The sequence below is a fragment of the Balaenoptera physalus genome (genome assembly GCF_965194825.1).
Source record: "Balaenoptera physalus genome assembly, chromosome: 2".
NCBI classification, from domain to species: Eukaryota; Metazoa; Chordata; class Mammalia; order Artiodactyla; family Balaenopteridae; genus Balaenoptera; species Balaenoptera physalus.
This window is the reverse complement of record NC_138883.1, coordinates 112519757-112534306: the sequence shown is the minus strand read 5'-3', so window position 1 is coordinate 112534306 and position 14550 is coordinate 112519757. Positions and strand designations below refer to the sequence as shown.

Below are 14550 nucleotides of genomic sequence, written 5' to 3'. Positions count from 1 at the left end.
TATTCTATTCCATGGTCTATTGGTCTGTTTCTGTGCAAAACAATCTTCTTGTTTCGCTTTGTCTGGCTTTTTACGTGGCTTTGTAGTGTGCTGCTCTTCACTCTTGTAAGGTTGACTTAATCCTGCTCATCCACATACATTTGAGAATGAGTATATCAAGTTCCTGGAAAATATACCTGGAATCTTTACTGGGATTTCATTGCATATATAAATTAATTCATAAAGAACTGACTCCTGTGTAATATTAAGTAATTCCATCCAAGAGCATAAAATTTCCCTCAATTTCTTCAGGTTAATTTCTATGTCCTTTATTAGAGTTTTAAAGTTTTCTCCGTAGGCTTCTTTTCTTTTCTTTTACAACTTTAAATCAGTTTATTGACACAGTAACACAACACACTTGCCTCCCTGACACCCCCACCCCCTCGCCCAGTCTAGACCTCTCCCCCTTCCTCCCCCCTTAGAACAAGCTGTTCAGTGAAAACAGAAAAGGGCAGGCCACTTCTACGCCCTCAGTGCCACTGTCAAGCCCTGGGGAGCAGGGTCTCAGGCACTGCTCAGAACCTGTTAGAGGGGGGCGCAGTTAGCTCTAGACTTAGCCAGGCAAAGGCATCCAGCCCCTCGGAGCAGATTCTCCCACAACCCCCAGGCCCTGAGCTGCTCTTCCTCTTCCCCTCTGCTGTCTGTGACCCTAGGAAGGACGTACCTTGGGCCTGCGGCCGAGAGCGAGAACTCCTGGCCGTAATCTGAGAATTGGAGTTTGGCTAGTGTTTTTTAAGGCCCAGGCACCCCAAAAAAAAGCCCTGGTGGTGGGAGTGAACTTCAATGCCCCTATTTTAAATGCACTGATAACATGAAACAGATTAAGCCAGCTTAACCAAATGCCAGAATAACACGAAGCTGTAAAGGAGGGGTCAGACATGCTTTCTCCAGGCCAGACACAAATGCACACAGAGAAGCCCAGGTGGAGTGTCAAAAAACAATTGAAGGACACTGCCCAGGGGCTGAAAAGCCTATACTCCCGAGTCCCCGGGGTGACAGGAAGCAAGGAAAGAAAATACACAAGTCTTAAAAACCAAAAAAGAAAGCCCAACAGCAGGGGAACCTCAGCCTGAGAGTGCTGTCCACCAGCTCTCCAGGCCTTGCCCCCGGACCCAGACAATCCCTCCCCCTCTAGGCAATGTCCTCCCCTAGGCTAGATAGAGCACATCACACAGCGCAGTTTAAAAAGCTTCTAATGCCAGTTCATAAACATCTTCATTTACTACTGGTGATTACATGTGAATAATATGTTTATACTGTTCTTTATGGAAAACAATTTCAATGAGTCAACGCCGAGAACACAATAGGCAACCCTCACCCTGAGCCCCTCAGCGTCCTTCCCTAGACAGCAAGAAGCCCCCTCCTCTGTCCCAGGGCTGCCTAACTTCCCCTCTTCCCCCACTGTGGCTCTTGGGCAAAGCATCCTCTATGACCATTAGTGCTCATCGGACAAGTTCTGGTCCAGGGGGTAAACCATGAACATCACATCTGGTCAAGAGGGGACACAGGGATGGCCTGGACGCACAATCTCAAAGCCCAAGAAGCTGAAGGTCTCCAGGAGTGGAGCTCTGTCTTCCCGGCCCTTCCTGAAGCGGATGAAGACGTAGTTCACGTTCATCTTCTCTTCAGCAAACTCTAGCAGTGCTAACAACCCTTCTTTGCTCCCATCAGCTAATAATCCATCTGGGATTTCTACAAACAGGCTCTGGCTGGACAGGACTGCATCCCAGGAAGAGACCTTCACCTCGGTGACCTCATACTGGAAGTGGACGATGTGAGGTTTTTCCATCGTTCACAGGGAGGTCCTGGGTCACAGTGCGCTTCTCGTCCTTATACATTAGAGCTGAGACAGAAGGATCCCTGCCGCCCCCTCGCCCACCGGGGATCTTCGACAGTGGGTGAGGGGCATCAGGAGCACCACAGAGGCCCCGGAACAAAGTGCCTGCAGCACTGGAGCTGGGGACAGTTACTCAAAGGCAAAATACTACTGTCCTGGGTGTTTATCATCGTCGGCGGCTCTGCTCAGGGTGGGAAGAGGCGGCGCAGGGAGTGGGTAGGTGGATGAGTGGGCGGGTGCGGGGTCGCGTGTGCGCACGCGCGGGGCCGAGCTCTGCGGGCTAAGTCCCTGTCGGGCAGCGGGCCCAGAGCCCTCCTCCTGCCTCAGCGAGCGCCTGCCTCCAGCTCGGTTTCTTTTATATTCTTGGTTAAGTTCATTCCTAGGCATTGTACACGCTTTTTTGCTTCTAATGTAACTAGAAGTTGGTTCAGAGAAATGTTACGGATTTATTTTTTTAGGTTAGTATTGTATCTAGTGACTTTACTGAATTCTCTTAATAGTTTTAAGTCTATCTGTTGCTTCTCTTTGTTTTTACAAGGCAAATGAAAATGTTATTTCTACATGATGATAGTTTTTTAATAGAAGTATAGTTGACTTACACCGTTGCATTAGTTTCTGGTGTACAGCAAAGTGGTTCAGTTTATACATATATATATTTTTCATATTCTTTCCATTACAGTTTATTACAGGCTCTCGAATATAGTTCCCTGTGCTATACAGTAGGACCTTGTTATCTATTTTATATATAGCAGTTTGTATCTGCTAATCTCAAACTCCTAATTTATCCCTCCCCCACCTCCTTTCTCCTTTGGTAACCATAGTTTGTTTCCTACGTCTATGAGTCTGTTTCTGTTTTGTAAATAAGTTCATTTGTATCATATTTAAAATTCCACATATAAGTGATATATGGTATTTTTCTTTCTCTTTCTGACTTATTTCACTTAGCATGATAATCTCCAGGTCCATCCATGTTGCTGCAAATGGCATTATTTCATTCGTTTTTATGGCTGAGTAGTATTCCATTAAAGAAGATGATATATATATATATGTATCTCCATTCTTCTTTATCCATTCAACCTGATACTTTTATCTTTTCTCTTCTAATCCTTCTATCTCTTATTCTTTCTTCCTAATAGCTTTGTCTAGAACTTCTATTATTGTATGTTGAATGGTAGCAGTACAGTTGGATTCCTTATTTTTTTCCAGATTTTAAAAAGAATGCACTTAAAATCTCTTAAGTATGATTGCTTTAAGTTTTTGACATATCGCCTTTACCAAGTTAAAAATGTCTTTCCTATACCCGGTTTGCTAAGTTATTGACCCATAAGTAGGTAATGAACTTTATCAAATGCTTTTTCTTCACCAATTGAGATACTTGTATGATTTTTGTCCTTTATTAATGAGGTGATTTCTGATGTTGAGCCAACCTGAAATTCCTGGGATAAACCCTACTTGATCAAAATAAATTTTTTTAAAATATAAAACTGGGTTATATGACTGGGTTAGTTAGCTGATATTTTATTTAGGATTTTTATATCTACATCATTGTTGAAACAAGCCTATCCTTTTATTTATTGCTTTGTCTTTACTGATTTTGGAACCAAGATTACATTGGTTTCATAAAATGATCTGGGCAGCTTTTGCCCTTTTCTAATTTTTTGGAAAAACTTATAGAAGACAGGAATTAACAGTTCCTTGAAAGTTTGGTATAACTCCAGAAGTTCATAAACTTTTTACTACCGTGACTCCTCCAGCCTCATTGTTTTCTACTGTTTACCACATATTTTGAAAGATTTGGTTTAGATTAATAAGTGTACAAGTTTTTCTTTCCCTAGGTGGCTACATGCTCTAAAGTACACACAGCCCTTAAGAATGGTGCCACCGGGCTTCCCTGGTGGTGCAGTGGTTAAGAATCCACCTGCCAATGCAGGGGACACAGGTTCGTGCCCTGGTCCGGGAAGATCCCACATGCCGCGGAGCAACTAAGCCCGTGTGCCACAACTACTGAGCCTGCACTCTAGAGCCCGTGAGCCACAACTACTGAGCCCATGTGCCACAACTACTGAAGCCCGCGCACCTAGAGCATGTGCTCCGCAACAAGAGAAGCCACCACAATGAGAAGCCTGCGCACCGCAATGGAGAGTAGCCCCCACTCGCCACAACTAGAGAAAGCCACGCGCAGCAACAGAGAACAAAAGCAGCCAAAAGTAAACAAATTTATAAAAAAAGAACAGTGCCACCACAAACTCAAGGTCATCCACTTCAATTGGACTGTCAACACTTTTACTCCCTGGAAGTAAAAGGGTGGTATCCCTCAGCCCTACCTCAAGTCTCCTCCTTAGCACTCACCTTTTACCTTGGAATAGATGACTCAGCCTCCTACTTTACTGAGCAAAGGGGACCCCTAGAGACTAGGTCTCCTGAATCTCACCTACCTACTTACAGTGACTGTATATCCACACCCAATCACACCTCTTTCCACCCATCTCAGAAAACGAGGTGTTCCTTCTTAAATCCAAGACAATTCCTCTAAGTGTGCTTCAAAACCCCATCCCTTTCTCCCAGGGACCTCACTCCTTTCTACATCCTCTCTCTCTCCTAAAATTTAAACCCTCCCTCCCTACAGGGCTCCTTCTCCTCAGACCAGCAACATAATCAAATCTCACCCATCGCCAAAAAATCCCTCCTTTGTGTGCTGTGGGACAGGCATTCTCACGCTCGGCAGGTGGGAGTGTAAATTGGCAAGATCATTCTGGGAAGCAATTTGGTAACCTGAATCAAAAGCCTGAAAAATATTTGCACCCTTTGTCCCAGTAATCCTACCTCCAGAAATCCATCTAAGGAAGTAATCAGAAATGCTGACAAGGAGAGATGTTTAAAAATGTTAATCTCACTGTTATTTTAACAGCAAAAATTGAAAACAGTCTAAAGGTTCAATGATCAGGGATCGGTTAAATAAACTGTACTTAAATATAATGAAATTTCGTGCAGTCACTAAAAATATCATTTTTAAAGAAGAGTTGACATGGGGAACTGTTCATGAAGCAATGTTGTAAGTGAAAACAGCAGCATATAAAAAATATATACAGTACGGTACTGATTTTGTTATATATAAAAATGGCTAACGCTTCTGGAATGTTAGCTATTATATACACCCTCTCCCTCAATCTTCACAACATTCCTCTACAGTTAATACTGTTATTCACGTTTTGTAGAGAAAGAAACCAACTAGAAAGGAAAACATCAATATCTATGGGGAGGAAGATGGGTTACTGATGAATTTCATTTTCTTCATACTCTTTTGTACTTTCTAACTCTTTAACAAGGAGGTATTACTTTTTGTCAAACAGAAATACGGAATCATTCTTCTCCGTTCTGGTTTATATATGTGAGTAATGAACAATTTGAACAATCCAGAGAAAATGAAAACCCTCCTGCCACTACTGCTATTCCAACCACCAGAGACAGCCCACTGTGTACAGTCTGGTTGCTTTATATTTGCTTTTGTTGTTTGTTTTTTATTTTTATTTTTGGCTGCGTTGGGTCTTTGTTGTTGCTCATGGGCTTCCTCTAGTTGCAGCGAGCAGGGGCTACTCTTCCTTGTGGTGCGTGGGCTTCTCCTTGCGGTGGCTTCTCTTGTTGTGGAGCACAGGCTCTAGGCGCAGGGGCTTCAGTAGTTGCAGCATGTGGGCTCAGTAGTTGTGGCACATGGGGTCTAGGGCACGCAAGCTTCAGTAGTTGTGGTGTGCGGGCTCAGTAGTTGTGGCTCGTGGGCTCTAGATCCCAGGCTCAGTAGTTGTGGCACACGGGCTTAGTTGCTTTGTAGCATGTGGGATCTTCCCGGACCAGAGCTCGAACCCGTGTCCCCTGCATTGGCAGGTGGATTCTTAACCACTCCTCCACCAGGGAAGTCCCTATATTTGATTTTAATTTATATTTGGCTTTGGTATTTATATTTGCTTTTCAAATGTGCATGTAGACATATACACTTGAAAAAGCAAATGTGATCATCTTACCACATCAATACTTAAAACTCGACAATTTGAGTCCTCTCAATGGCTATATTTTGGTTTCCACCCTGAAGGATGTCCAGGGCCCCTTTCTGTTGGAGCGGCCCATGTTAAATTTTGCCAAGTGGTGAACCATCTCTGTCTGTGTGTGCCTGGCCACCCCAAGAGCTCCTTGTTTGGGGTCTGGAAAACCGAGTTCTTGTCCTATTTCTGCCATTTACTAGCTGTGCTACCAGAGGTTAATCCCTTTTTCTCTCTGGGAGCCTGTTTTCCCATCCTTCACACTGGGTAACAGCTCTTGCCTTGCCCACTTTAAGGAGACATTGTGATGCTCCAACTGGCTGATGGCAGTGACTGGTTAAGTGCTGCCCCCGAAGCAGTCCTCCTTGGACTCCTCCCTTCTGCCTCTCCTCCCCATTTCCCTGCAGCCTGAAGGATTTTTCAACTTGCCTTACATAGAGAAGGGGGCCAGAGGGCCGCAAGAAGAGAAGGGACATGGTCCCCAGACAAGCGCTAGAGGCCCAGAGGCTCAAGGCTGGCTTTTGGGCCCCCTCCAGCTCACTCAAGAGTCTTCTGACTGACATCGGCGGAGGAGGACTCTCCGGAGGTGGGAGCAAAAAAGAAATGCCTGGAGTGCAACGGCGTGTACCAGGGGAAAGCACTCGAGGGCTGAAAACGCTACCTGGCTTCCACTTCCAAAGCGCATTTTAAAGGCTCTGCGGTGGCGAGCGGGTGCAGCGGCCAGGGCCTTCTTCCGCGGAGCTGCCGCCCTCTGGTGGCGGCATGCGAATATTACAGCTGCTGTATAGGCCCCGCCTCCCCGTGCAGAGGCTGAGTTGCCACTCACATCCTGAAAGTAAGGGGCCCTTAGGGAGCTCTCAACGAAGACTGAAACCTGGCAGAACGGGAAGCCAGGCCTGGGTGAACCAGGACTGGAACCTGGGACTCCAGATGCCCCACCCAATAGATGCTTACAACAGCTTCTAGTAATCGTTAAAGCAAAAGGCACCAGACAATGACAGAGATTTTATGCAGGCTATTGCAGTAGAGAGAAGGTTCATTAATGAGAACCGTCTCAAAGAAAAGGAAGGGGCCTGAGGTTTTAGAGAGGCAGGTGAACCAGGGAGTCATCAACCAGTCTCGTGGGAATAGCAAGAAAGGATGTAGACGGGTTGTTTTCTTGGCATGTGCGAGAGCAAGGTGGTCCTGTATCCCCAGAACTTAAAGAGGTGGGAGAATTTTTTTCGTTCATTCGTTCTCCTATTACAGGACCTTTTTTATCGTTTCAAGTATTTATTTATTTATTTTTGGCTGCGTTGGGTCTTCGTTGCGGTGTGCAAGCTTCTCACTGAGGTGGCTTCTCTTGTTACAGAGCACGGGCTCTAGGCACGCGGGCTCAGTTGTTGTGGCTCACGGAATCTAGAGCGCAGGCTCAGTAGTTGTGGCACACGGGCTTAGTTGCTCTGCGGCATGTGGTATCTTCCCGGACCAGTGATCAAATCTGTGTCCCCTGCATTGGCAGGTGGATTCTTAACCGCTGCACCACCAGGGAAGTCCCAGGAATTTCTTAATCATAGCTGCCTTTTGGGAGCACAGGGTTCAGATGAAGTTCAACGCTGTCATAATGGAGCAGGCTGCAGGATGGGCATTTAAGAGGTGAGGATAGTGAGGCCCAGGTCACACACCTGTGGGTTTCAGTGGTTGACAAGATTCCAACCTGCACATACGAAGACAGCAAGGAGACCCCAACCTGAAGTTGAAAGTTCCCTCCAAGAGTAAAATCATAAGTCATCGTCCAAGGGAGCAGCCCAGCCAGCAGCAGAAATGGCCTGCTCGGTTGCGGCTTTCCGTTTGATGGAGCGTATCAGCGACGTGCTGGCATCACCCAGGAAAAGTGTTGGGATTTACCAACACTTTTGGTAAGGCAGGGTGGTGGCCCTGAAGATACTGTGAAGTCCCCTAGTCAAGTCTAGGGAAGGACCAGAAACAGGGAAGTTCTGGGATTCAGCTACCGTCTCTCTGTTAGCCAATCTGTCTGTCTGTCTGTCTGTCTCTATGGGCCCCACTCTGTTTCTCTTCCTACCCATCCTTCTTTCTCACCCACAATCTCTACTCCCCGGTAACTTCAGCTGGCACCTGGACACTTGCGGCCACCCCAGCCCCTGAGTCTACCCAACCTCCAGCCGTAGAGCCCACCACGAACTGCAGCTTCCTTTGGGTCTTTTAAGACCCCTCCCCAGAGCCAGCCTGTGTTTTCAAGCCAGGCCCCAAGTCACTGACTGCCGTGCCTGTGCCCTGCCAGGCCTCTGACAGGCAGCCCACTAGGGCGCCTCTCTTGCTCAGGGTTGGGTGGATGGGGTTACATGATCTGCTTCTTGCAGGGGCTTGGACAGGACAGCTGCCCTCAGAGGCGTCAGGAGTAGCTGCGTCCAGGTGGCCTGAGGCTACAGTTTGGGAAGCCAGGATGGAAGTGTCATCATCTTCAGGCACTTGAGCCCACTCATGGGTCCTGAGCTTCGCCTGCAGGAAGGTGCTGACTGAAGAGGGTGGTCTGAATGACCAGAGGGAAGAGGACTCCAGTGTGACAAGCCCAGGCTGTGGTCCCAGCAGTACCCCTGGCCAGCCCACCCAGTTGCCCAGCCTCTTTGACAACCTTCTTCCTTCTTGGCATGAGGATTGCCCTTCTTGGCTAGGATTGCCCTAGCCCGATGCCACTAGCCGCAAAAATCACCGTTGGCACAGGGGCCTGCTCACCAAGAAGGTTCCAAGCGCCCATTTGTCAATCCATGTGCTTTTTCTCCAGGAAAAGGAGATACCAGCAATCATGACTTGAAAGGATGATCCAATGAGCAGTTGAATTTCTCCTGGTAAACGAATCAGTTGGCTTCCTGATCTACAAATCAGCCTCTCTGAGTCAGCTAAAATGACCCTCTACTCAGTCTGACCAGCTCGGAGACTGTGTCAGGCAGGGATCTTTCATTACAGGTGACAGGAACCCAATGAGGACAATCTAAAGGAAATGGGAACTAGATTAAGATGACCTGGCATGTGGCATGGAACCCCATGCTGGGCGGACAGCTGGACCGCAGGGATGTGTAGGGCCACCGCTCAGACCTCGCACAGCCTCTCCCCACTCGCCTGACACACCCTCTGCACATCACTGCTTCCACCCGCCCCAGGCTGCATCTTACACCATTAACCCTCGGGGAGGGGTGACCTGACCTAAGTCCAAACATCCTGAAGAAAAATGGGCTCTGATTGGCAGGTTCAGGTACCCACCCCCAACAACCAACTGCGCCCACTTCCCACTGAACAAAATGGCTTTCTATAACTGGGGAAGGTGATGGCAGGGGCACTGGAGGTAGGGGACAGCAGCGCTAGAATGAGCGCTTCTCTGGTGTGTCTTTGTTACCCCTCTGCTCTGGCCTTTCTTCTGCCATGAATGCCCTTACCACTCCCTCAACCCCTTTACCAGGCTGGCTCTGCCCTCCTTTGAGACTCAAGTTGGCTGTCACCCCCTCCTGGAAGCACCTACCCCTGCCCCACAGGTGCCCCTCATTTGTGCTCCCACAGCGCCCTCCCTTCCTGCTTCCATTCCCGCCAGCTCATCCTAGCACGTGAGTGACTTGAAGACTCGGCCATGTCTTATCCTCAGGGCCTGGGACACAGAGGAGGTTCAGGAAATGTTTCCTGAATAAACTGATTCTGAGGGCTTGGATTCAGGAATGGGGGTGATTTTTCAGAAAGGCATCCCAGGATTTCCTTTCCAATTGTTTCTCACGTGATGCAGGGTATCACGTTCAATTCTTGAGTTTCAATTCCTGCTTCACCATGTGTTAGTTGGACAAGTTACCTAGCCTCCTAAGTTTCCTGACTCCCTCAGTTCTTCATCTGTAGAATGGGAATACTGATAGCACCTACTTCAAAGGACTGTTGTGAGGGTTAGATTAGATACTGCTTAGCACAATTCCTGGGACAATATACATACTCATTATTTTATTATTGCTTTTACTATCATCGTATGCCCCCCTCACTCTCCAGCAGCGCGGAACCCTGTAGCTGTGCAGGGAATGGGATGCCCCTCTCTCCAGCCCCTCACAATCCATAAACAATCGTTACTCCATCAATAAAACAAAGGCTCAGACTGGAGCCTCACTGCACTTCTGTAACAAAGGTAGCATCATTCATATGTAAAATCTTTTGGAAAATATAGTAAGGAAAAGTATCAAGTAGTCTAATACATTATACTTTGGTATACCTTTTCCAGTCTATTTTCTTATGAATGTTAAATGCAGTTTTAATCATACTGCATATATATATATATATATATATATATATATATTTGCTTTCTATTGTCCATAGTAGCATCATATCCAACAACAAAAAAACAAACAACACAATCCAAAAACGGGCAGAAGACCCAAATAGACATTTCTCCAAAGAAGACATACAGATGGCCAAGAGGCACATGAAAAGATGCTCAGCATTGCTAATTATTAGAGAAATACAAATCAAAACTACAATGAGGTACCACCTAACACTGGTCAGAATGGCCAGCATTAAAAGTCTACAAATAACAAATGCTGGAGAGGGTGTGGAGAAAGGGAACCCTCCTGCACTGTTGGTGGGAATGTAAATTGGTGCAGCCACTATGCAAAACAGTATGGAGGTTCCTCAAAAAACTAAAAATAGAGTTGCCATATGATCCAGCAATCCCATTCCTGGGCATATACCCAGATAAAATTATAATTAGAAAAGTTACATGCACCCCTGTGTTCATAACAGCACTAATTACAATAGCCAAGACATGGAAACAACCTAAATGTCCATCAACAGATGAATGGATAAAGAAGGTGTGGTATATATATAAATATATATATATATATATATTTATATATATATACAATGGAATATTACTCAGCCATCAAAAAGAATTAAATAATGCCATTTGCAGCAACATGGATGGACGCAGAGATTATCAAACTAAGTGAAGTCAGAAAGAGAAAGACATAGTAGCATCATATCATGCCTGCTACATTGTTATAGATCATGCTGAATACACCATTTCCCAACTTTTCAAGAAAGATAATTTTTTTAAAGTTACAATCATGACTCTTATACAGAAACAAACTGAACACATTTAAAGATATTCTTTAACTCATTATTAACCAGGGACCCAGGAAGATGCTATAACCAATTCAAAGGCAAAAGTTCAGAACAGGCACATTTATAGACACGTTTATAGGAATATTGAGATGAATGTGTAAATGGAGTCAAAACTGGCTTCTTGCACAGTGGGGAAGGAAGTCAATTGAATGCCCACTGGACTGAATTTTTGCAGGTCCCTAAACATGTCTGCTGCTGGCTGGACTCATTCATTGTACGGTGAAAGGTTGCGACCCAAGAAAATTCCACATAGTTGGATTGCTATTCAAGAATGAAGGCATCAAAAAAAAAAAAAAAGAATGAAGGCATCATACAGTCTCAGATATGAATATACCAGATCTAGCTGGCCAGGCTGCTCATGATTGCCAGGAGGAGACACTCACAGATCACTTATAAAAGTGGGGTAGAAAGGGAATCCACGCCATCAAGCGAGCTAAAAAACAATATGGATGGTACAATCCCATTTTATAGTGATGCTAATATATGCTAAAATGTATATAGAAAAATCTACATGAATATATGCCAAAGTGTTAACAGTCTTTATCTCTGGAAGGTGGAGTGATGAAGGATTTTTCATTACCTATGGGTTTGGGGGTTTGTTTGTTTTTTTGCAATATTTGAATTATTTACAATGGACCTGTATGACTTTTACAATTTTTAAAATAAGAAGGAAGATGGCAGTTTACATGCTACACATTAAGACTTTATGGATGCTTTCAGATATTCACTCATGCAATCTTCCTGAAAGAATTACTCAAATTACTTAAGTACAGATAGACTCCAACCCACTGAAACATAAGTCAAAATCAAGAATTTAAGGAAATGCAGTGTGGCTGATTATATTTCTCAAGTATGACCACACCAACATATGTATGTATGTAATGTGTATGTATATGTACATGTTTGTGTACATGTATGTATGTATGTGAGCATCCCACTTGTTCATCTTATGTAATGATGTTGACATACTTCCATTCGATCTGGGTGGACCTTTATAACTGCCCCAACCAATAGGATGCAGCAGAAGTGACAATGAATCATGTCCGAGATTAGGTCATCAAATTATCCATAGTACGGCTTCCACCTGGATCTCTCTCTTGGGGGATGCTTGCCCTTGGAACTCAGCCCCTGCCTTTCGAAGAAGTGTAGGCTACACAAGAGGCCATGTGTGGAGTTCTGGTTAATAGCCCCAGCCAGGCCCCCAGCTGGGTGACAGCCAGCACCAACCATGGGTGGATGAACAAGCCTTCAGATGATTAAGGCTAAGCTAGAGACTCAAGCTTTTGAGTCTTCCTGCTGAGGCCTCCAACATCATGGCGGAGAGACAGGCCATCCCTGCCATACCCTGTCTAAGTTCCTGATGCACGGAAACTGCAAGAGATAGTAAATGATTACTGTTTTAAGCCGTTAAGGTTTGGGGGAGCAATACATGCAGCCATAGTGACTGGAACATGCAGTATAAGCATAGAGAATTCAATATAAATATCATAAACACGGTTAAAATTTGAATGACGAATTCCCATTTTTGAAAAAAGAAGACCTATATAGTTTTTAAAAAGAGAGATATGATAATTGAGTCTTTAATGGAGAGGCATGGAAGTAGGGAGCTGGGAAACTTCTCAGCTTACTTTGTAAGGGAGGAAAAAAATTATAGATTTTTCTTGAATTTGAGAGTTGGAGAAACATGGGTCCAAGAAAGTGTTTTATAATCTGGAAGGTGTTAACAGAATTAAAACAATAAGCTGTACACTTTCCAAATCACAGAAGATAAAAAACAAATCATACATATCATAGAAGGCAAAAAACAAGAGAAACACAAAAAAGAGAAAGCATAGACCAAAACACGAAAATAAAGCCCAAACATGAAAATAAGACCAAACATGCCAGAATAAATATAAATGCATTACACTCCTCTACTAAAAGCCAAAGACCCTCCAACTGAGTTAATACAATTTCATTACTACAATGCACCCATATTACTGTATATAAGATATAGCTAAATAAAGATACACCCTTTCCATCTGTGGCATCTGCACATTAGGCAAACACGCCTTCCAGACAGACCTCTTGCCAGTTCCACTCAGCTCCCTGCCTCTTAAGTCTCCAGATGGATGTGGGCTAACGGTAGGGCCCAGGGCAGACAGAAGTGACCACCTCAGGAAGCCATACCTTCGTGAGAGGAGGAGCTGCCCAGTTTTCTGGCTGGAACAACCCCGAACAGGGAGCGAGGGTCAAACATTCCCCCTACATGCTTCCTGTCTGAAGGTTCTAGGCCAGATTAGAGGGCAAAGCATGCTCAGGCCACCAACCATGCCATCTTGCCCAGCCCACTGGCACATCATTAGGGAAAATTCCTCCCGGACTCCTGCCAATCATTTGCTACTTTTTCTGAAAGGTTCTGAGTTTTTATCTTTTCCTATGTCTTAATTAGCTTTCAAATTGGGAAATTGGGAGATGGTCTATCTAGGAAGGTTGTTTAATGCCATCTTAAGTCTAACGTCTTATTATCTTAGGAGACGTTTTTTAAAAACTGTCAATGCAACATCAGGTGCTGTGCTACGTGCTCAGAGCACAGTAATGAATAAAGCCTGGCCCCAGCCCTGGAGAGGCGCTCACGGCCCGGGGTGGGGGGCAGGGAGCAAGCAAGTACACAGCTAACGGAAGGCAGAAGGAAATAAGTGCTAAATATCGGTGCCGCGTGGCAAGGACAGGGAGGAGGGAGCACTTAACGCTGATGGAGGAACGGAGGAGGCTTTATGGCAAGTCTGCAGGGCCTCCCTCTGAGCCCACAACAGTAACTATAAACGGAGGAAAGTCCCCACACGCCCAAAGCGCCGTCAGCATTCAGAGCCTGGTCTTCCTGGGGCAGCTGAGCCACTTGGAGGGGAAGGCCCCCTCCCCTGGGGCAGGGAGGCTGTGACCCTCAGGAGGGGCGAGGGGAGGGGGCAGATGAAACGGGTCACATTGGGTTCAGGGGAAAGCAGTGGCCCAGGATGAGGCGTCGTCATGCAGGAGACCCCAGCCCCGAGGACTTCAGGTTTCTGACGTTACCTAAGGTGAAATGTTGCTAATGGTCAGGGGGTGAGTTGTGGGCATTTTCTCAGTCCCAGCTTGGAGCGGAGGCAGAAACGAGACAGGGGGCTGGTGGGGTCCAGCCCCAGGAAACATGAGTGGGGGTCTCAGCTAAAAGGGGGGGAAGGGGACCAGCATTTATTAAGTCCCTCCTCGGGGCCAGGCACTACAGAGCATTAGCTTATCTAATCTTCGTAACTCTGCAAATACTTACTGAGCACCTACTCTGTGCCAAACACTGTTTTAGGCACTGGGGATACAGTGGTAAACAAAAATCATGCTCTTCGTGAACAAATAAACAAATATTTGACACAATTTCAGTGATAAATACCTATCACCAGTATTAAGTATTATGAAGAAAAATAAAGGGGAAAAGAATAAAAGGAGGTGCCATTGTCAAGAAGTGGTCAGGGAGGCCTCCTGGAG

At 45.6% G+C, this 14550-nt stretch overlaps 1 long non-coding RNA gene and 1 pseudogene across 2 annotated transcripts in view; both read right to left on the bottom strand.

Moving 5' to 3' along the window:
• LOC309654235 overlaps positions 1 to 14550 on the bottom strand; it is a 55217-nt gene that overhangs the window by 29673 nt on the left and 10994 nt on the right. The window lies entirely within an intron of this gene.
• LOC309655575 (ornithine decarboxylase antizyme 2-like) lies at positions 757 to 2919 on the bottom strand (annotated as a pseudogene). Its single transcript has one exon. The product of its transcript is annotated as an ornithine decarboxylase antizyme 2-like (transcript).